The sequence below is a fragment of the Rhinoderma darwinii genome, chromosome 2 (genome assembly GCF_050947455.1).
Source record: "Rhinoderma darwinii isolate aRhiDar2 chromosome 2, aRhiDar2.hap1, whole genome shotgun sequence".
NCBI classification, from domain to species: domain Eukaryota; kingdom Metazoa; phylum Chordata; class Amphibia; order Anura; family Rhinodermatidae; genus Rhinoderma; species Rhinoderma darwinii.
In genome coordinates this window covers 243,984,666-244,009,234 of record NC_134688.1, presented here as the reverse complement: position 1 = coordinate 244,009,234, position 24,569 = coordinate 243,984,666, and the positions used below count along the sequence as shown (strand labels likewise).

The following is a 24,569-nucleotide window of genomic DNA, read 5'->3' as shown; positions in this document are numbered from 1 at the left end:
CATAAATATAAAAACGGTCATAACTTGGCCAAAAATGCTCGTTTTTAAAAAAAAAACAAAAAAACGTTACTCTTATCTCCATTGCAGCGCCGATCTGCTGCAATAGGAGATAGGGGTTGCAAAATCTGGTGACAGAGCCTCTTTAAGTAACCTGTCCCTTGCCAAAGCCCACCCACTCTACACCTACACTTCAACCCTATAACTTCCTGCCAACGTTACAGTAACTTCTCAGCCTCCCTGATTGTACCCCAGGCAAGCCGCATGTAAGGAGGTGATACTGCCCTGTTTAAATTGAACTGTCTTCCCTGTGCATCTTTCATGTTGGTTGGTACTTTCATTGTTTAGTGTATCCCTGCTATGTTATAAGCAGCCACTAGGTGTCACTGCAGAACCAGTGGCAGAAGAGATGGAGCTGTCTGACAGGAAGTGCAGGACTGTGTGTGCGATGTAAAACACGTGTGGAGAGAGGAGGCTCAGGGGAGGACGCTGAGAGGAGCCAGAACCAGGAGGAATGAAGATCAGCTCTAGCAGAGGATTGGTGAGAGAGATAAAGCCACCCCAGAGAAGGTGCCAATAGGAAAAAGCTGAACTGGAACAGGGAGAGGAGCCATGGAGCTGGCCAGCACCTCAGATAAGTGCCCTGTGTAATGTGGTGCCCACACGGGTAATGGCGTCTGTGTGAGATGTGATACTGCGGAGAATTACTTCAGAGGACTGTGTTAGCTGATTCATCTGGAATAGTGCATCATTCTCTCACTGCTGCTCCTCTTTTTGCCTGTTTAAAACCATTTGCCTGAGCTGGAGAAACAGAGAATATGTTTGCAATGTTGAGCAGAGATTTGTGCTAAACTGTGGATGAAAAGTTACTTCATTGGGGGCAGACCGTTCTTAAAGGGATCAGGGTGACAAACAACCCAGGACGTGTTGATGGACAAATAACGGATAGACTCTCGCACCTGTACCCTAAACTTTGGTGGCGTTCCTAGGCGTGTCCGATCCCTATAGGCCGCCGGCTGAGGGCGGGAGAGGGAGGCCACGAAAGGTAGCGGTTAGCGCCGCCATGACCCGCGGCAGTGCCGGACGGTTCGAGTAGTAATTCTGATACCCACGGCACAGTCATGGGACTGGAGTGTAACTCTTACCCCTGAATATTCTCCCAGTAGCGGGTAGCTCCCGCCGTGACTGTCAGAGGCGCGTCTCCAACCTAGCGGGTAACGTGGGATCAGGCACAAGCTCTCTCAGGGGGACTCCACCGGGATCCACGTCCCCAACCTCAGTTTCCTCCTTGTCTGCTCCCAAATGTAGGAGAATCATCCAATAATTGTATTGCTGGATTAACAGTAAAAGAATAGAAGTGAGAGCCTGTGTTGAATTCATCTTTTCACCTCACGCCACCCCTACACGCACTCCACTACGGCTTCGCCCGCTCCATTGCTCTCCTTCAATAAAATTTGACAACTTAAATGATGGGATTCAATCAGTGAGCATAGACGGACCACTATCAAAACATACTGCCCGTTAAAAAGGGTTGCTCCGTTCCTCGGGTGAAGGCGAATCTAAGGTGAGGAAATGCAGACAAATTCCATACAGCCTTTTAATTATGAACACCGTGCCCTGAAAATCCATGATAAAATAGAACATGAGCAGCAGTGTACAAATTTCAATCATAATTCAACTTGTATTTTTCAGTTCATTTTTAGGGTATATTCACATGCCACAGATTTGTTGCTGACTAAAACACAGTGCAATACATCTGAATGGGAAGTTTCTGCAGCAGTTCTGCAAACCCTATTCAGCTGAATGGGACGGTCGTGGAAATGTCTGCAACAAATCTGCCACGTGTGGCCATCCTCTTATAGGTAGGGTTGTAGTTGTAGAAAAAGTAAATCCTAATATAAGAACAGTATGTTGTAGGATGCATTATGCATATGATCTTCTCATCTAATGACACCACAATGGTTGTATTTATTACATAGAAAACAGCATCATACTCCTATACCCGTTCTCCTCGGCCTGTGACTCTCCAGCTTTAGCTGCCAAGAAATGATGGAAGTTGTGCTTTTGCAGCAGCTGGACAGCCACAGATTGGGTAACACTGCGCTATACTGATGCAGAAATACTGTACTTCTCATGTCATTTTTATTGCCAATATTGGTAGCAGGACTACACATAGTGTTAAGGATCTGCCAGGCACAGCTTCTGTATCCACGCCCATAGGTAATCAGTCTGCACCTGCTTCTATGTCTGTGAGACTGACTCCATCTTCCACCACTCAGGATGGCAGGCTTAGGAGTGGGAGAGCCTATCACAGCCTTACCAGACGGAGCTAGCTCCCGCCCTCTGTCTATACCTGCCTTTCCTGTTCCTCCTTGCTTGTGATTCTTCTCTGTTGGTTTCCTGGCCCTGCTGCAGCTTCTTGAACTACTTGTCCCTGCTTCGTATTGACCCTGGCTTACTGACTACTCTACTGCTCTGCGTTTGGTACCTCGTACACTACTGGTTTGACTCGGCTTGTTCACTACTCTCCTGCTCTACGTTTGGCACCTCGTACTCTCCTGGTTTGACTCGGCTCGTTTACTACTCTTGTTGCTCACGGTGTTGCCGTGGGCAACTGCCCCGTTTCCCTTTGTTCTGTGTTTCCTTGTCTGTTGTCTGTCGTGCACTTATTGAGTGTAGGGACCGTCGCCCAGTTGTAGCCCGTCGCCTAGGGCGGGTCGTTGCATATAGGCAGGGACTGAGTGGCGGGTAGATTAGGGCTCACTTGTCTGTTTCCCTATCCCTGTCATTACACATAGCCTCCGAAAACCTTGTTCACACTTGTTGACAACAGCAATACAAACAAACCAATACAAGCAAGCACAATAAGGAGGGAATTTATCAAGATTGTCATTTTCTACGCCAGTCTTAAAAGAAAGAAAGTTGGTGTAAGAGGCGAGCTCCTCTTAACCCTTTCAGGACCGAGCTCATTTTGGCCTTCAGGACCAGCCCCATTTTTTCAAATCTGACATGTCATTTTATGTTGTAATAACTCTGGAATGCTTTTGCTTATTCAAGCGATTGAGATTGTTTTTTCGTGACATATTGTACTTTAGGTTAGTGGAAAAATTTGGTGAATTTGTGAAAAACACCAAAATATAAAGAAAATTTGCAAAGATTATGATTTTTCTCATTTTAAATATATCTGTTTGTTCAACAGATAGTAATACCACACAAAATAGTTATTATTTCATATATTCCATATGTCTACTTCATATTTGCATCTTTTTTGGACATTATTTTCTTTTTCTAGGACGTTACAAGGCTTAGAACTTTAGCAGCAATTTCTCACATTTTCAAGAAAATTTCAAAAGGCTATTTTTCAAGGACCAGTTCAGTTCTGAAGTGGCTTAGAGGGCCTTATGTACTAGACAGACCCCATAAATCACCCCATTTTAAAAACGGCACCCCCAAAGTATTCAAAACAGCATTCAGAAAGCTCTACGTGGGTAGAGCAATGCATTAGAGTAAAGTTTAGAGGTGCAGGCCCTCTAAAAAAAGTTGAATAAAAGTCTAAAAAGAAAAGTTTCAAGTTAATAAAAACAAACACTGCCTTTTTTCCTATAATAAGCCTTTTATTTAAATGAAAAGGTTAAAAAAAAGTACACATATTTGGTATCGCTGCGTCCGTAACAACCCAAACTATAAAATTATGATATTATTTTTCCTGCATGGTTAACACCGCAAAAAAACAAAAAAAAAAACAATGCCATAATCGCTATGTTTTTTATCACCACCCCTCACAAAACATGGAATAAAAAGTGATCATAAAGTCGCATGTACCCCAAAATAGTACCAATAAAAACTACAACCCATCTCTCAATAAACAAGTCCTTACACAGCTTTTTTGACTGAAAAATAAAAAAGTTCTGGCTCTCAGAATATAGCGACACAAAATGTGCAGTGTCCAAAAGCGGATAAGATCGGGCACCATTTATCAGTGCGTCATTGGCCACATATCTCTGAAATATTATTTATTTACCGCATTATTATATCCTCTTATTATGCCCTGATGTACTCCGCACAGATTACATATGCCCCCACATTATAAACTGAAATACCAGTAAAACCCCAAACAGAACAACTACCAAGTTATATCTGCTCTCCAAAAGCCAAATGACGCTCCCTCCCTTCTGAACCCTACAGCGTGCCCAAACAGCAGTTTACGTCCACATATATGGCATCGCCCCCACATTATAAACTGAAATACCAGTAAAACCCCAAACAGAACAACTACCAAGTTATATCTGCTCTCCAAAAGCCAAATGACGCTCGCTCCCTTGTGAACCCTACAGCGTGCCCAAACAGCAGTTTACGTCCACATATATGGCATCGCCAAACCCGGGGGAACCAGCTTAGCAGTTTACGAGATGTATGTCTTCGGTGGCACAAACTTGGCACAACATATTGTGCACTAAAATGGCATATCAGCGGAAAATTGCGATTTTCACTACGCACCATCCGCTGCACATTAATTACTTATGGAAAAATACCTGTGGGGGCAAAATGCTCACTACACCCCTTAAAATGCCTTAAGGGGTGCAGTTTCCAAAATAGGGGTCACTACTTGGGGGTTTGTTTTACTATTTGACCTCAGAGCCCTGCAAATGTGGACCAATGCTGTGAAAATCACCAAAATGGACCACAAATGCGCATGTTGCTCTTCACTTCTGAGCTCTGTCATATGTCCGGGCAAATGTTAAATGCCTTGAGGGGTGTAGTTTCCAAAATGGGGTCACTTCTTGGGGGCTTCCACTATACTCTGGTACCTTAGAGTTTTGCAAATGCGACATGGCACCCAAAAACCAATCCAGCAAAATCTGCATGCCAAATAGCGTTACTGCCTTTCTGAGCCCTGCCGAGTGTCCAAACAGCAGTTTATGACCACATTTGGGGTATTTCCGTACTCTGGGGAAATTGCCTTACAAATGTTGGGGTGCTTTTTCTTCTTTATCCCTTGTGAAAATGAAAAAATGCAACTTTTTGGTGGAAAAAATTTGGATATTCATTTTTACAGCCTAATTCCAATAAATTCTGGTCTAAATGCATACTATACCCCTAGATAGATCCCTTAAGGAGTGTAGTTTCCCAAATGGGGTCACTTTTGGGGGGATCCTACTGTTTTGGTCCCGCAGCGACTTTGCAAATGTGACATGGCACCTGAAAACCTTTCCAGCTAAATTAGATCTCCAAATGGTGATCCTTCCATTTTGACCCCTGCCATGTGTCCAAACAGCAGTTTATCACCACATATGGGGTATTGCCGTAATCGGGAGAAATTCCTTTTCAAATGCTGGTGTGCTTTTTCTCCTTTATGCCTTGTAAAAATTGAAAATGTTTACATTTTATTTGAAAAAAAATGTAGATTTTCATGGTCTATTTCCACTAAAGTCATCAAAAAACCTGTGGGGTAAAAATACTTACTATACCACTCGATAAATTCCTTGAGGGGTGTAGTTTCCCAAATGGTGTCACTTTTGGGGAGTTTCCACTGATATGGTCCCTCAGGGGCTTTGCTAATGCAACATGGCACCCGAAAATCATTGCCGCAAAACTTGAACTCAAAAAGCCAAATGGTCTTCCTTCCTTTCTGTCCAACAGCCGTTTATCACCACATATGGGGTATTGCCATAATCGGGAGAAATTACTTTTACAATGCTGGGGTGCTTTTTCTCCTTTATGCCTTGTAAAAATTAAAAATGTATACGTTTTATTGGCAAAAATGTAGATTTTCATTTTCACGGCTTCATTCCAATAAATTCAGCAAAAAAAAAAAACGTGGGGTCAAAATGCCCACTTTACCCCTTGATAAACTCCTTGAGGGGTGTAGTTTGCCAAATGGTGTCTTTTTGGGAGTGTTTCCACTGTTTTGGCATCACAAGACCTCTTCAAACCTGACATAGTGCCTAAAATATATTTTAATAAAAAGGAGGCCCCAAAATCCTCTAGGTGCTCCTTTGCTTCGCAGGCCTGTGTTTCAGTGAATTAGCACACTAGGGCCACATGTGGGATATTTCTAAAAACTGCAGAATCCGGGCAATAAATATTGAGTTGCTTTTTTTTTTGTAAAACCTTCTGTGCTACAGAAAAAAAAAGGATAAAAAAAAATTCTCTACTTGGCTGTAATTCTTGTGAAACGCCTAAAGGGTTAAATAGACTTTCTAAATGCTGTTTTGAATACTTTGAGGGGTGAAGTTTTTAAAATGGGGTGATTTATGGGGGTTTGCATTGTATGGGCCCCTCAAAACCACTTCACAACTGAACTCATCCCTGTAAAAATAGCCTTTTGAAATTTTCTTGAAAATGTGAGAAATTTCTGCTTAAGAAAAAGTAAAAGGATGTACAAAAAACAATGCCAATCCTAAGTAGACATGTGGGAAGTGTTAATTAGCATTTATTTTGTGTGGTATTACTATCTGTCTTACAAACAGATACATTTACATTTAGAAAAATGCAGTTTGCATTTGCAGTTATTTTGCTACATTTTGGTGTTTTTCACAATAAAAAACTGAATGTATCGACAAAAATTTACCACTAACTTAAAGTATAATGTGTCACGAGAAAACACTCAGAATCGCTTGGATAGGTAAAAGCATTCCAAAGTTATTATCACATAAAGTAACACGTCAGATTTTGAAAAATGGGGCTGCGTCCTGAACGTCCAAACTAATAATAATCTTTATTTATATAGCTCCAACATATTACGCAGCACTTTACCATTTAGAGGGAACATGAAACAGACAATATCAGACATTACATAGTGACAAAGTTAATTTACAATTCAAAAAAGAGGAGTGAGGACGCTGCTCGCAAGAGCTTACAATCTATGAGGAAATAAGGGAGACACAAAGTGTAACAGTAATTGTTCTATACAATAGTCCAGCCATCTTTTATACACATGTGGTGGTACACATAAAGCTGCATGAGCCGGTCACCAGCCAGTATTCTTGTATGACGGACATGAAGTGAAGGAGTGTGAGGCAATCTAATTCTGATGACTAATCTAAAAGGGGTGCCATGGAAAGGAGTCAGATTAGGGAATCTTATAGGCCTGTCTATAAAGATGTATTTTCAGGGCACGTTTAAAACTGGGGATATTGGGAATTAATCTGATTGTCTGAGGTAGCACATTCCAGAGGACTGGTGCAGCATGAGAAAAATCTTGGAGATGGGAGTGGGAGGTTCGGTTTATGGAGGATTTTAATCTAAGGTCGTTGGCAGAACGTAGGGCCCGAGTAGGGTGATAGACAGAGATGAGGGAGGAGATGTAAGGAGGTGCAGCACTGTGGAGAGCTTTGTGGGTGAGAGTAATAAGTTTGAATTTTATTCGGAAGGGGATGGGCAACCAGTGCAGTGACTGGCACAGGGTAGAGGCGTTGGTGTAGCGGTTGGTCATAAAGATGAGCCTGGCTGCTGCATTGAGGATAGATTGGAGAGGGGAGAGTTTAGTGAGGGGAAGACCGACTAGTAATGAGTTACAGTAGTCAAGACGAGAGTGAATCAGAACAACAATGAGAGTCTTGGCTGTTTCCTCAGTAAGGAAAGGGCAGATTCTGGAGATGTTTTTGAGGTGAAAATGACAGAAGCGTGAAAGTGATTGAATGTGAGGAGTAAAGGAAAGATCTGAGTCAAAAATAACCCCGAGACAGCGGGTGTGCTGCTTAGGAGTTATGATAGTGCCACACACTGAGATGGAGACATCTGGTTTAGGGAGGTTAGTAGATGGCAGGAACACAAGGAGCTCAGTTTTAGAAAGATTCAGTTTCAGATAGAGAGAGGACATGATGTTAGAGACAGCGGAAAGACAATCACTGATGTGTTGTATTAGAGCAGAGGTGATGTCATGGGAAGAGGCATATAATTGGAAACCAGATTGTAAGGCGTCTAGAATGGAGTTGGCAGAGAGATAGTGAATAAGGCGAGAGTAGACCAAGCGTTCCAGGAGTTTGGAGATGAAGGGGAGATTAGAGACTGGTCGGTAGTTAGCAGCGGCTGGATGGGTCAAGAGTTGTTTTTTTCAGTAATGGGTTTATAATGGCATGTTTAAAAGAGGAGGGAAAGATACCAGAGGAAAGAGAGAGGTTACATATTTTAGTCTGACTAGTGACAGCTGGTGAGAGGGACTGGAGGGGATAGGATCACTAGGGCAGGTAGTAGGACGAGAAGAAGAGAGGAGCCTGGAGACTTCTTCTTCTGTTATTGGGTCAAATGCTGAAAGTGAAGAAGAGGGAGTGCGGGAGGGAAGGGGATCGATGATACTAGGGGACTGGGAGATAATATCATGCCGGATGTTGTGAATTTTAACTTTAAAAAAAGAGGCCAGGTCTTCAGCACTGAGATCTGTGATTGGTGTCTGCACTTTAAGACTAAGGAGGGAGTGAAAAGTATCAATGAGGCGTAAACTAGTCCATGTCCTTAAGGGGTTAAAGTATATTAGTAAGTTACCTAGTTTCACATAAATATATTAAAACAAAACAATTATTGCAAAACAATTTTTGATCCCTAGATAACCCCTTTAAACTAATACTTTGTTGAATTACCCTTTGACTTTATGACAGCATTTAGTCTTTTTGGGTAGAAGTCTATCAGCATGGCACTTCTTGACTTGCCAATTGTTGCCCACTCTTCCTTGCAAATGTACGTCTGTGGGCAGGGCCTAATAGGCTGTCGTATGTGGCAGACCAGGAGGCCATTATTGGTTGCCATAGCAACAATCGGCATGGTCACGATAACATTGTGTCGATGCCGATCGCTACAAACCACTAAGATGCTGCGATCGCGGCATCTGAGGGGTTAATGGCTGGGATCGGAGCTAGCTCTGTTCCCTGCCATTACAGCACGGTGTCAGCTGTAATATACAGCTGACACCAGCGGCTGCAGTCCCAGGCTTAGCTTCTGAACCTGCGCCATCTTGTTACTGCAGCCGGACCCCTTTTAGGCCCTGCCTCTCGGCGGGACCTAGCAGGCTACCGTACTTGGCAGACAGGAGGCTATTTTTAGGCCTCCAGTTTCCCGGAGCAGTCATCGGAACCCCGCAATTTCATTGCAGGGTTCCGATCTGCTTGTAAACACCATAGATGCAGCGCTCGCTTTTGAGCGCTGCATCTAACGGGTTAATCGGCCGAATCAGAGGCTAGCTCCAGTCCTGGCCTTGAAGCAGTGATAGCGTTAAGCTATCACGGCTTTAAAACTGTGTCTGCAGATGCGTCTTCCGACACAGTACCCTGTTAATGCTCTGACATAATAGTCCATCAGTTTACGTTAACAGGACAACGCCTGTGACACACTATTACGTCACATAGCGTTAAGGGGTTAATTAAAAATTCTGTACTAAATGGTGCAGTTCAAACCTCATCAATTGATCCCGGAAGTTCTGGAGCTTTTCTAAAAATGAAGATGCTCCGACACGGCCCCAATTAATTATTCCATGCACGTTTTAGTATTCCAGTTCAGGTGCTCCTTAGGCCTATCAGTCTGGTTCATCTATTAATTTTGTTCTAAACTAATACCCCATTGGCCAACTTCATATACTTAGGCCTCGTGCACACTTCCATCACCGTTTTCACGGCCGTTTTCGACGTATCCGTGTGCCCGTTTTAGCGGCCATGTGATTTCCGTGTGCACTCCCGTGTTTCCGAGCGCCGAGCATGGTACTGTCCAGGGTGCTGAAAGAGCAGCGGATGCCATCCGTGTGCCTTCAGTTTTTTTGACGGCCCCATTGACTTGCATGGGCCTCACGGTCACGGAATCTCGGACCAAAGTAGGACATACTCTACTTTTGATCGGAACGGAGCAGCGGGACCGTCAAAAAAACTGAAGGGTGCATGGCCCAATTGAAATGAATGGGTCAGGGTGCTAGCCGTCAGAAAAACGGCTTTGCACCCTGAAGAAAAAGACTGATGTGTGCACGAGGCTACACCTTCTGAGGAGAACTACGGCGAAACGCACATCGGGGCGGTCATACACGCTGGTCACTCTGCTTACTCTTGGCTCACCGTGTCACATAAGTTAATTTGTCCTGTATTCTTTGGGTCAATTCCCATTGCAGCATCTCTATTTTCACTCATGTATGTGTAATTTAAATCAGCTATTTCTACGTTTGCATAATACTTATGATGATTTATAAAACACCACTCTGTACTTATGAGGATGCCTTTCCTCTGTGACTGACATGATACAACTGTACGATGGGTCTAGTTCTACATAAGTGATATTCTGACCATAAAATTTTGGAATAACAGGCAGTGTATATTTATATGTATAGCAGCATTTGCATGCACATTGTTGATAGCATCTTTGTTATTCTTTGAATGTTTTACTTTGTCTTTTTAAATTATTTCTTAATAAAATTCATTATGTTTTAATCTTACTTGAGGTAATTTATGGTCTACACCAGGGGTCTCAAACTCGGCCGGGTAAGTGGGCCGCATATAGAAAAAATGGGAAGTTGACGGGCCGCATTACTTTCAAATTTGATACAATACAAAATTATTGTTAATCAATTAGTTATTTGAATTACTATAACACTATTTTACTATAATAATAATAATACTACCTTACTATAATAATACCGCTAAGTTTAAAATTTGAGATATTTCCCCACATGCTTATTTCAATGACACACATGTCAAGATTGGGCAGCCCCTTTTTACATAGTGCCACAGTGCCCTCTGTGGATGCTGCCGCAGTGTCCTCTGTGGATGCTGCCGTAGTGCCCTCTGTGGATGCTGCCGCAGTGCCCCCTGTGGATGCTGCCGCAGTGCCCTCTGTGGATGCTGCCGCAGTGCCCTCTGTGGATGCTGCCGCAGTGCCCTCTGTGGATGCTGCCGCAGTGCCCTCTGTGGATGCTGCCGCAGTGCCCTCTGGGGATGCTGCCGCAGAGCCCTCTGGGGATGCTGCCGCATCGCCCTCTGTGGATGCTGCCGCAGCGCCCTCTGTGGATGCTGCCGCAGCGCCCTCTGTGGATGCTGCCGCAGCGCCCTCTGTGGATGCTGCCGCAGCGCCCTCTGTGGATGCTGCCGCAGCGCCCTCTGTGGATGCTGCCGCAGCGCCCTCTGTGGATGCTGCCGCAGAGTCCTCTGTGGATGCTGCCGCAGCGCCCTCTGTAGATAATGCAGCACACCCCTAGATAATGCCACAGTGTCCTCTGTACATACTGCTACAGTGCCCTCTGTAGATAATGCCACAGTGCCCTCTGTAGATAATACCACAGTGCCCTCTGTAGATGATGCAACACACCCCTAGATAATGCCACAGCGTCCTCTGTAGAGGCTGCCACAGGGCCCTCTGTAGATGCTGCCACAGTGCCCTCTGTAGATGCTGCCACAGTGTCCTCTATAGATGCTGCCACAGTGCCCTCTGTAGATGCTGCCACAGTGCCCTCTGTAGATTCTGCCACAGTGCCCTCCGTAGATGCTGCCACTGTGCCCCCCGTAGATGCTGCCACAGTGCCCTCCGTAGATGCTGCCACAGTGCCCTCCGTAGATGCTGCCACAGTGCCCTCCGTAGATGCTGCCACAGTGCCCTCCGCAGATGCTGCTACAATGCCCTCCGTAGATGCTGCCACCGTGCCCTCCGCAGATGATGCCACAGTGCCCTCCGCAGATGATGCCACAGTGAGGTCAGGGGCTTGCCCAGAGCTAGAGTTCCGAAGCAGAGCCGCTTCTAGCACTCTGCCTGGAATTCCAGCTCTGCTCCTGACATCACTGTCCATATATGGACAGAGATGTCAGGGGCAACCCCAGAGCTGTAGTCCCGGGCAGAGCGCAGTAGGCTCTTCCTGGGACTCCAGCTGTGCTCCTGACATCACAGGGACTCCTGTTCTGGGGAAGCCCCTGACATCATTGTCGATGTATGGACACCGATGTGAGGGAATTCGACAGAGTCCCGGAGCAGAGCCGATACTAGCGCTCGGCCCGGGACTCCGCTCTGGGGAAGACCCTGACGCACTGTTCATATATGGACAGCGATGTCAGGGAATTCCACAGAGTCCCGGAGCAGAGCCTATACTACCGCTCTGCGCTGGACTCCGGCTCTGGGGAAGCCCCAGACATCGTGGGTCCAAACATGGACACCGATGTCAGGGAATTCGTCAGAGTCCCGGAGCAGAGCCTGTACTAGCGCTCTGCACGGGACTCTGGCTCTGGGGAAGCCCCAGACATCGCTGTTCATATGTGGACAGCGATGTCAGGGAATTCCAGAGTCTCGGAGCAGAGCCGATACTAGCGGCTCTGTGTCCCGCGGGCCGCAGGTGACAGCCCCAGGGGCCACATGGGGCCCGCGGGCTACACGCTCCTACAGTTTTTAGAATCAGTTTAAATTTGATATTTTCGGTAATTTTAGCCGTCTTTTTACAAAGATGGACCAGATATAAGAATACTATCTATAGGGGGGCTTTATGTGGGGCATTATATGCAGGGGGGCTATATGTGGGGCACTATCTACACGGGGGCTATATGTGGGGCACTGCATACAGGGGACTCTATGTGGGGCACTGTCTACAGGGGGCTCTATGTGTGGCACTGTCTACAGGGGTCTCTATGTGGGGCACTGTCTATAGGGGGCTCTATGTGGTGCACTGTCAACTGGGGGCTCTATATTGGGGGCTCTATGGGGGGCACTATTTACAGGGGGCACTTTGTGTGTGGGACACTTTGTGTTATGCTATTATAATCAGAGACAGTGTATGGCGCTATTAGAATAAGAGGTGCAGTGTATGGCGCTATTTAGGGGCATAGTGTGTGGCACCATGAGAATTTTATCTTCCTTTATAGGTGCAGAAATGTTGAAAAGTGAGAAACTGAAGACATCTAAGCGGCATACTGCAGAAATGGGCTGTGGCCAGGAGAAGTTCTCATAGAGGTATGGACCAGTTGGAGAAGAAAAGAGAAAAACTAACTAGAATATGAGAAAACGTCACCTGTGAGTCACTTAATGTAAATATTTATTCTGCCTCTAATCAGTACTGTATTCACTGTATGATCTGCAGCGAGATGATGGGCGGTATGATTTTATTTTTTATGAAACAGCAACTCCCAGCATATCGTTACCATTGTTCAAGCCATGCTGGTAGCTGTAGTTTTACGCCATACAAAGTTATATGGCAGGGGTTGCACTAAATTGAGCTATATTTATGCTGGTGCTGTATTTATGTACTGGGCTTTGTTCTGGTGCTGGATTTATGTGCTAAGCTGTGTACTGGTGTTGTATTTAATCACGGATCTTGGTTCTGTTGCTGTATTTATGTACTGCGCTATGTTCTGGTGCTGTATTTATGTACTGAGCTTGGTTCGGTTGCTGTATTTATGTACTGAGCTTGGTTCTGGTGCTGTATTTATGTCTGGTTTGTATATATGTACTGAGCTTGGTTCTGGTGCTATATTTATGTACTGAGCATTGTTGTGATGTTTTATATATGTACTGAGCTTTGTTCTGGTGCTGTATGTATTAACCCATTCCCTCTTTAGCCATTTTTGACCTTCCTGACAGAGCCTCATTTTTCAAATCTGACATGTTTCACTTTATGTGGTAATAACTTTGGAATGCTTTAACCTATCCAAGCGATTCTGAGATTGTTTTCTCGTGACACATTAGACTTTATGTTACTGGTAAAATTTGCTAGATACAATTTAAATGTATCTGCTTGTAAGACAGGCAGTTATACCACAGAAAATAATTAACATCCCCCATATGTCTACATTAGATTGACATCGTTTTTTGAACATCCTTTTATTTTTCTAGGACGTTACAACGCTTAGGACTTTTCAAAAGTCCTGCACGAGGACATACAGTTACTGAGTTTTTTCCGGTGCACACTGTCGGCGACAGCTGACACTCCACTCTTGCCGGCCAGCGGTCCTTTGCCGCTGATTTCGGCAAAATAACCCCTTAAATTTGGCGATCGATTGCAATCGCCGAATTTAGTTTTTTTTTAGCATATCGACATGGCAAACGGTAGCCAAACAGTGGCTTCCGTGTCTGCCATGGACGGAAGCCCATCAGGACCATCCTTCGGCTGGTCCTGATAGGCTCCCTGTCAGAGTGACAGGAAGTCACTGTGTCGTTCCCGATGCAGACTGTCGGCGACAAGGTGTGCATCGGGAACTGGGAGATCAGCTGTCCCCGACAGCTGACACTCCAGTGTTGCCGATCAGCGGCTCATCGCCGCTGATTTTGGCAATTAACCCGATAAATGTGGTGCTCGATTGCGATCACCACATTTAGGGGGTTTGTAGGACATCAGCAGTCCCCATGCAATTGTGGGGGCTGCTGATGTGTGTGATGGCATCCCGAGGCCAGGCAACGGCCTCTGGGTCTGCCATGTATGGAAGCCTAAGAGGACCAGCCTCTGGCTGGTCCTTGTAGACTTACTGTCAGAGTGACTGTGACGTTACACTGACAGTTCGAATACATTACACTACCTAGGTAGTGTAATGTATTCTAGCAGCGATCAAAGCTGCAGGTAAAAAAAATAAAGTGTAAAAAGTTAAAAAAAAGTTAATAAAAATGTTTTATAAAAGTGTAAAAATAAAAGTTTTTGTTTTCCTATAATAAGTCAAAAATGAAAACGTTAAAAAAAGTACACATATTTGGTATCACCGTGTTCGTAACAACCCAAACTATGAAACTATAATGTTTTTTTCCGCACGGTGAACGCCGCAAACAAAATAAACGGAAAACTATGTCAGCATCGCTATTTTTTGGTCACCACCCCTCCCAAGATATAGAATAAAAAGTGATCAAAAAGTCGTATTTACCCCAAAATAGCTCCAATAAAAACTACAACCCGTCCCGCAAAAAACAAGACCTCCCACAGCTTTTTTGACGAAAAAATAAAAAAGTTACGCCGCAGAATGTGGTGTCTCAGAAAATAAATTATTTTATAGAAACTTAATTTTATTGTGCAAACGCTGCAAAACGTAAAAAAAACTATACACATATGGTATCGCCGTAATCGTACCGACCCGCAGAATAAAGTAAAATGTAATTTATTGAGCACGGTGAACGCTGTAAGAAATAAAGAATTTAAAGCACCAAAATCGCTGTTTTTTGGTCACCTTCGCTCTAAAAAAGATCCTGTGTGGTCAAAATGCTCACTATACCCCTAGAAAAATTCCTTGAGGGGTGTAGTTTCCAAAATACGGTCACTTTTTGGGGGGTTTCCACTGTTTTGGTCCCTCCGGGGCGTTGCAAATCCGACATGGCACTGAAAACCAATCCAGCCCTGCTGTGGGTCCAAACATCAGTTTATGACCACATATTGGGTATTGCCGTAATCAGAAGAAATTGCTTTACAAATGTTGGGGTGCTTTTTCTCCTTTATTCCTTGTAAAAATTAAAAAATTCTATGTTTCCACAGAAAAAAATTTGTTTTTCATGTTCACAGACTAATTCCACTAAATTCTGCAAAAAAACTGTGGGGTAAAAATGCTAACTATACCCCTAGAAAAATGCCTTGAGGGGTGTCGTTTCCAAGATGGGGTCACTTTTGGGGGGTTTCGACTGTTTAGGTACTACAAAACCTCTTCAAACTGACATGGTGCCTAAAATATATTCCTAAAAAAAAGGAGGCCCCAAAATCCACTAGGTGCTGTAATGGTGGGGATAGGGAAACAGACAAGTGAGCCCTAATCTACCCGCCACTCAGTCCCTGCCTACTTGCAACGACCCGCCCTAGGCGACGGGGTACAACTGGGCGACAGTCCCTACACTCAATAGGTGCACGACAGACAAACAGACAAGGGTACAAAGAAGCAAGGGAAATGGGGAAGTTGCCCACGGAACACCGTGAGCAACAAGCGAGGTGAACGAGCCGAGTCAAACCAGGAGATGAGCGAGGTACAAATACGCAGAGCAGAAGAGTGGTCAGAAAAGCCAATGTCAATCACAAGCAGAGGATAAGTAGTTCAAGAAGCTGCAGCAGGGCCAGGAAACCAACAGAGAAGAATCACAAGCAAGGAGGAACAGGAAAGGCAGGAATAAATAGACAGAGGGCGGGAGCTAGCTCTGTCTGGCCAGGCTGTGATAGGCTCTCCCACTCCTAAGCCGGCCATCCTGAGTGGTGGAAGATGGAGTCAGTCTCACAGACATAGAAGCAGGTCCAGACTGATTACCTATGGGCGTTGACACAGAAGCTGTGCCTGGCAGATCCTTTACAGGTGCTCCTTTGCTTCTGAGGCCTGTGTTTCAGTCCATTAGGACACTAGGGCCACATGTTGGATATTTCTAAAAACTGCAGAACCTGGGCAATAAATATTGAGTTGCATTTCTCTGGTAAAACCTTCTGTATTACAAATTTTATTTTATTACAAATGAATTTCGCCAAAAAAAAAATGAAATTTGTAAATTTCACCTCTACTTTGCCTTAATTCCTGTGAAACGTCTAAAGGGTTCAAATACTTTCTGAATGTGGTTTTGAATACATTGAGGGGTGCAGTTTTCAAAATGGGGTGATTTATGGGGATTTTCTAATATAGAAGGCCCTCAAAATCACTTCAGAACTGAACTGGTCCCTGAAAAAATGGCCTATTGAAATTTTCTTGAAAATATGAGAAGTTGCTGCTAAAGTTCAAAGCCTTGTAACGTCCTAGAAAAATAAAAGGACGTGAAAAAAAACAATGCAAACATAAAGTAGACATATGGGGGATGTTAACTAGTAACTTTCTTGTGTGATATTACTATCTGTTTTACAAGCAAATACATTAAAATTTAGAATAATGCAAATTTTTGCTAAAATTTGAAGTTTTTCACAAATAAATATTGAATTTATCGACCAAATTTTTTCACTAACATAAAGTACAATATGTCACGAGAAAACCGTCTCAGAATGGCTTGGATAGGCAAAAGCATTCCGGAGTTATTACCACATAAAGTGACACGTCAGATTTGAAAAAATCATCTGTATCCACAAGGCCAAAACAGGCTATGTCCTAAAGGGGGTTAAAAGTAGGCCAATGAACAGACGTAACCTGGGACCATGTGATGTAAACTAACTCAATGACAGCTTAACCCCTTAGTGTCTAAGCCTGTTTTGGCCTTCAGGACCAGCCCCATTTTTGCAAATCTGACATGTGTCACTTTATGTGGTAATAACTCCAGAATGCTTTTACCTATCCAAGCGATTCTGGGATTGTTTTCTCGTGACATGTTGTACTTTATGATACTGAAAAAAATTTGTCATTAAATTCAATATTTATTTGTAAGAAACGCCAAGATTTAGAGAAAATTAGCAAAAATTAGCATTTTTCTACATTTTAATGTATTTACTTGTAAAACAGATAGTAATACCACACAAAATACATACTAGTTTATATTTCCCATATGTCTACTTTATGTTTGCGTCATTTTTTGAACATTCTTTTATTTTTCTAGGACGTTACAACGCTTAGAACTTTAGCAGCAATTTCTCATATTTTCAAGAAAATTTCAAAAGGCTATTTTTTCAGGGACCAGTTCAGTTCTGAAATGGCTTTGAGGGCCTTATATATTAGAAAGTCACCATAAATCACCCCATTTTGAAAACTGCACCCATCAAAGTATTCAAAACAGCATTCACAAAGTATTTTAGCCCTTTAGGCGTTTCACAGGAATTAAAGCAAAGTAGAGGTGAAATGTACAAATTTCATTTTTTTTCTTCAAAAATTCATTTGTAATACATTTTTTCTGTACCACAGAAGGTTTTACCCAAGAAATGCAACTCAATATTTATTGCCCAGATTCTGCAGTTTTTAGAAATACCCCACATGTGGCCCTAGCGCGGTCATGGACTGAAACACAGGCCTCAGAAGCAAAGGAGCAACTAGTGGATTTTGGGCCTCTATTTTATTAGAATATATTTTAGGTACCATGTCAGGTGTGAGGAGGCCTTGTGCTGCCAAAACAGTGGAAACACCCCAAAAGTGACCCCATTTTGGAAACTATACCCCTCAAGGAATTTATCTATGGGTATAGTTAGCATTTTGAACCCACAGTTTTTTTGCTAAATTTATTTGAATTAGTATGTGAAGATGAAAATCTACTTTTTTTCTGAAAAAAGGTAGCCATTTTTAATTTTTACAAGGAATAAAGGAGAAAAAGCGCCCCAACATTTGTAAAACAATTTCTCCTGATTACGTAAATACCCCATATGTAGTAATAAACTACTGTTTGGACCCACACCGGGGAATGTTTTTGGGTGTCATGTAGAATTTGCAAAGCCCCTGAGAGACCGAAACAGTGGAAGCCCCCCAAAAGTAACCCCATTTGGGAAACTACACCACTTAAGGAATCTATCTAGGGGTATAGTGAGCATTTAGGCCCCACACGTCTTTTGCAGAATTTATTAGAATTAGGCCGTGAATATTAATATCAACATTATTTCCACTAAAATGTTGCATTTTTTCAATTTCACAAAGGATAAACGAGAAAATGCACCCCAACGTTTGTAAAGCAATTTCTCCCGAGTACGGCTATACCCCACATGTGGTCATAAAAGTTTTTTCATTAGAAAGTAATTAACCCTTTACGAACTGATTCATGTTTTGCTTTTTCGTTTTTCCTCCCCGCTTTGCAAGAGCCACTACTTTTTTATTTTTCTGTCAATAGAGCGGTGTGGGGGCTTATTTTTTGCGGGACGAGCTGTCGTTTTTATTGGTACCATTTTTTGGTACGATGCCATATCGGTGGACATAAACGGCTGTTTGGGCACGCTGTAGGGCTCAGAAGGGAGGGACGCCATTTGGCTTTTGGAGCGCATATTTTGCTTGGTAGTAGCTCTGGCGTTTTGCTGGTATTTCAGTTTATAATGTTGGGGCACATGTAGGCTGGGCAGAGTACATCAGGGGCATAATAAGAGGGTATAATAATGGTTGTAAATAAATAATAACCCACAGATATGTGGCCAGTGTCGCACTGATAAATGGTGCCCGATCTTATCCACTTTTGGAACACTCTGTACATTTTGCATCGCCATAATCTGGGAGCCGGAACTTTTTTTATTTTTTCACCACCGGAGCCGTGTGAGGGCTTATTTGTTGCGGGACAATCTGTAATTTTCATTGGTACCATTTTGGGGTACATGCGATTTTGTTGATCACTTTTTATTCAATTTTTCGGCAAGCCAGGTGACCAAAAACCATCAATTCTGACAATGATTTTTATTTATTTTTGACAGCGTTTACCCTGGGCTATAAATGACTATTATACTTTATTCTGCGGGTCGGTACGATTACGGCGATACCAGATGTATATAGGGTTTTTTTATGTTTTGCAGCGTTTGAGCAATAAAATAACTTATTTAGAAAATAATTTATTTTCTGTGTCACCGTATTCTGAGAGCCATAACTTTTTTATTTTTCAGTCAAAAAAGCTGTGTAAGGGCTTGTTTTTTGCGGGACAGATTGTAGTTTGTATCGGTACTATTTTGGCGTACATGCGACTTTTTGATCACTTTTTATTACATATTTTGTGAGGGGTGGTGACCGAAAAATAGTGATTCTGGCATTGTTTTTCGTTTTTTTTTTTGCGTGGTTCACTGTGCGGGAAAAATAATATTATAGTTTTATAGTTGGGGTCGTTACGAACGCGGTGATACCAAATATGTGTACTTTTTTTTACGTATTCATTTTTTTTCCTATAATAAAAGACTTATAATAGGAAAAAAAGCAGTTCTTGTTTATATCACTTATAACTTTTATTTTTACACTTTTTTTAAAACATTTTTATTCTTTTTTTTACTTTTTTCACTTGTTCCACTAGGGGACACTTAGACTTGCAGCTCTGATCGCTGCTGGAATACATTACACTACACACGTAGTGTAATGCATTCCAACTGTCATTGTGACGTGACAGTCACACTGACAGGAAGCCTACGACGACCACCCTCGGGGTGGTCCTCATAGGCTTCTGTACATGGCAACCCGGAAGCCATTGTCTGGCGTCCGGTTGCCATGGGTACCATCGCCAGCCCCCGTGATTTCACATGGGGGCTGCCGATCGGCGCTAAAGACCTTAATTGTGGCGTTCAAAATCGAGCGCCGCAATTAAGGGGTTAACTGCCGATATCAGCGGCGACAGGCTGCTGATCGGCAACGGGGAGAGCAGGGCTGACACCCTGCACAGTTAAGCGCCGCTGCGGTGTAGCGCCGCGCGGCGGTTAACTGTCAAAGCACTGCCGTAACTGTACGTGAAGGTGCGCGAACTTACTGCTCACCATGACGTATAGTTACGTCATGGTGCGTTAAGGGGTTAAAGCTGTCACTGCTTAATTTACTGTCACAGACCCAGGAAGGTAAGTATGATAATGGTTTTGCTTTTTTACTTATTAGTGTTACTGTTAAATGTCGTTCTCACTGTCTTTCAGACTCACTAAAAAGTTAATATTGACCGTGTTTCCTTCAATATTCTTGATCCTCACTCCCCAGGTTTGAATTGTAAATGAACTTTGTCACTATGTAATGTCTGATATTGTTTGTTTCATGTCCCCTCTAAATTGTAAAGTGCTGCTTAATATGTTGGCGCTATATAAATAAAGATTATTATTATTATTGATCAGTATTCAATAAGAGGAATACGAAAATTATACAAAAAATGGTTTGTTTATGGAGATATATTTAAAAAAATCATATTATAGCAGAGATACATACATAGACAGATCCATATTGTAATATAGCTTAGATTGTAATACAGATATCATCTTACATAGTCATTGTATGGGACACTTGTCGTCTCCATCTTGCTTAGCCTGAGTGTGTGTCTTCATCATTGGTATCAGTGTATGTCCTTGGGCGTCTCCCTGGATGACCACCACTCCTAGATGACCACCCCTAGATGACCACCCCTAGATGACCACCACTCTGGGATATTTATGACAGAGATAGACAGAGTATACATAGTTACATAGTTCGTACGGTTGAAAAAAAGACACATGTCCATCAAGTTGAACCAAGGGATGGGAAAAGGGAAGTAAACATTTTTTACACATAACAGCTTATATTTTTTTGTTTCAGGAAATTATCGAAGCCTTTTTTAAAGTCGTCTACTGTCCCTGCTGTGACCAGCTCCTGCGGTAGACTATTCCATAGATTCACAGTAAAGAAGGCTTGTCGCCTCTGCAGGTTGAACCTTTTTTTATAGGCGTGTCTTAACATTTAGGTGACATTTGTGCCTACATTTAGAAGACTTACAACTGTCATTACTCATGCATTGCCGGTGCTGATATAGTTTTGCTTAAAGAGGCTCTGTCACCACATTATAAGTGGGCTGTCTTGTACATAATGTGATCGGCGCTGTAATGTAGATTACAGCAGTGTTTTTTTATTTAGAAAAACGATCATTTTTGACGGAGTTATGACCTATTTTAGCTTTATGCTAATGAGTTTCTTAATGGACAAATGGGCGTGTTTTACTTTTTGACCAAGTGGGCGTTGTGGAGAGAAGTGTATGACGCTGACCAATCAACTGAACAATCTGCGTCATACACTTCTCTCCATTCATTTACACAGCACATAGCGATATAGCTATATCGCTATGTGCAGCCACATACACACACACTAACGTTACTCAAGTGTCCTGACAGTGAATATACATTACCTTCAGCCAGGACGGGATGTGTATTCAGAATCCTAACACTTCTGTAGCGTTTGTGTGAGATTTACACCAGGAGAGCGTAATCTCGTGAGATTACGATGTAACGTCATTTAAAACGAGATTACGCTTGCTTTGCTGTAAATCTCACACAAACGCTACAGAAGTGTCAGGATTCTGAATAGACATTACGTACTGGCTGGAGGTAATGTATATTCACTGTCAGGACACTTGAGTAACGTTAGTGTGTGTGTGTGTGTGTGTGTGTGTGTGTGTGTGTGTATGTGGCTGCACATAATGATGTAATAAAATTACTATATGCTGTTTAAATGAATGGAGAGAAGTGTATGACGCTGATTGGTCACTGATTGGTCACTGATTGGTCACCGTCATACACTTCTCTCCACAACGCCCTCTTGGTCAAAAAGTAAATCACGCCCAGTTGTCCATTAAGAAACTCATTAGCATAAAGCTAAAATAGGTCATAACTCCGTCAAAAATGATAGTTTTTCTAAATAAAAAACACTGCTGTAATCTACATTACAGCGCCGATCACATTATGTACAAGATAGGCCACTTATAATGTGGTAACAGAGCCTCTTTAACTGTCATCGTTAGCATAATGTATCTTTAGTTCTATCGAATAACATTTATATTATAACACAATATAAAGTATTTTATAGTTACTAATGTGTTTTTTTGTGTTTTTTTAGAGGTTTGGTTGTTGGTCTTCGTCGGATTTGAGGACTACTTCGATGACTGCGTCATTATTTTCAATAAATTGGTTAACATGGGTTGTGTTGGGGGTTTTATTTAATATGAAATGGGAGGCATAAGGAGGTACAGTAAAGACCCCATGCACTAGAGCCCCATTACAGCTGTGTACAAAATGGAGCCATAAGACCATGAGGTTGAGGCCTGACACTCTTGATACAAAAGTCCAGGAGCTTAATGTTTTACTTTCTACTTACCACTATGTTATATGGAATTTGCCAAGAAATAAATGAGAATTAGAAACTGTTCAACTAGATATGACTGGTCCTCTATACAAGAGGCCTATGATCCCATCAGTCCGCACTACAAAATATTGGGTAACTCCCGAAGATGAACTGTGAGGCTATGTCACTGTACATATATATATATATATATGTACTCTCTAATCTGCATGTTAGAAGCTCATATATAACATGTCAGTGGAAATGCTCCATTACAATGTCTGTAGATAAGTGAGTCTACATCTATGTATACATAGTCATTGATTCTGGTTTGCTGATAATGGATGGAACAGTAGAGTAATGAATACCCTTGTTTCTATTGTATCACCCCCTTTCCATGTAGACTGTGCGCTTGTGAGCAGGGCCCTCTCTCCTTATATTTATACTGTAACATTGTAACTTACTAGAATTGTATGTCACTGTACCCTGTAATTTATTGTACAGCGCTGTGGAAAATGTTGGTGCTTTATAGGTAATATTATTATCATTTATAATGTAATTATAAAGAAAGCGCATAGATAGGCGCAGTAATAATATACATTATACAATCAATGCCATCTCCCCACTTTACTACACAATGCTGCCCGAGGTCAGGGGGGCTCTAGACTTCATACAGGTTGTGTCCATGGTGCTTCCTATAGAGCTGGGATATGGGTGTCCTACTAAGGATATATTATTGGGTGTGATCGCCCCCACCAGCTGATCGGGGATGTTTGTAAGTTATTCATGTAAACCACATGTCATTGCAATATCTATGTTGTTTTTATTTGACTGACATTTATTAAAGCATTATGGGAAGAACATATATATTTCAAAAGGTTTGAATATGGAAACCAAGTGGATAAAGTGAAGAGATCATACAGCTGGCATGTGGTTGGCATGTAACTGGCATATGATTGGTCACTCCCTGGCACCTGCCCGGAATGTTATGATTTGAATTTTCTGCTCGGCCTACAGATCAGTTGATCAGTTGGTTGGAAACAACTGCAGCGTCTTGTTATATACAAGAAGCGATTCATAGATATTTGAGGGCACTTTTTGGGGAGTTTTTTTGCTGTTTTTTATTCCAGGATTACACCATACTTTCCTGATCATCTACTGGTAAGTGCAGATCTTTACACACCACACACACTACACACAGGACAGTATATACACAGTACACAAGGTATAAGACGACGGACGATGGATTGATATTTTCAGGGGCCATGCCATTTACTGATCAGTTTTGTAATTCTTAACCCCTTGTGGACACAACCCATGTTTTCAAATCTGACATGTGTCACTTTATATGGTAATACATTTGCAATGGTTTTACTTATCTAAGTGATTCTGACTGTGATTGGTTTCTCGTGACACATTGTACTTGTATGTTAGTGGAAAAATTTGGTCGATAAATTCAGTATTTATTTGTAAAAAAAACACAAACATTTTGAGGAAATTAGTAAAAATTTGCATATTTCTAAATTTAAATGTATCTGCTTTTCAGACAGATAGTAATAGCACACAAAATAGTTACTAGTTAACATTTTTTTAGAAAATCAATTTTAATATAGAAAATTGTTTAACACAGAAGGTTTTACCAAAGACACACAACTCAAAATGTATTGCCCAGGTTCTGCAGTTTTTAGAAATATCCCATATGTGACCCTAGTGCGCCACATGACTGAAATACTGGCCTCAGAAGCAAAGGAGCACCTAGTGGATTTTGGGGCCTCCTTTTTATTAGAATATATTTTAAACACTGTGTCAGGTTTGAGGAGGTCTTGTAGTGCCAAAACATAGGAACAACCCCAAAAAGAGACCATTTTGGAAATTACACCCCCAAAGAATGTATCTAGGGGTATAGTGAACAATTTGACCACGCAGGTTTTTTGATAAATGTATTTGGAATTAGGTTGTGTAAATCAAAATTGAAATTTTTTCTCATAAAATATAGATTTCGCTACAATTTTTACATTTAAATAAGGAATAAAGGAG

At 42.3% G+C, this 24,569-nt stretch overlaps 1 long non-coding RNA gene across 1 annotated transcript; it reads left to right on the top strand.

Annotated features, from left to right (window-relative positions):
* The first annotated feature begins 469 nt into the window (after positions 1-469).
* LOC142741038 (uncharacterized) lies at positions 470-22,461 on the top strand. Its single transcript, XR_012880975.1, has 3 exons — positions 470-1,561; positions 21,021-21,128; positions 22,311-22,461. It is a non-coding gene; the product is annotated as an uncharacterized LOC142741038 (long non-coding RNA).
* The last annotated feature ends 2,108 nt before the right edge of the window (positions 22,462-24,569 follow it).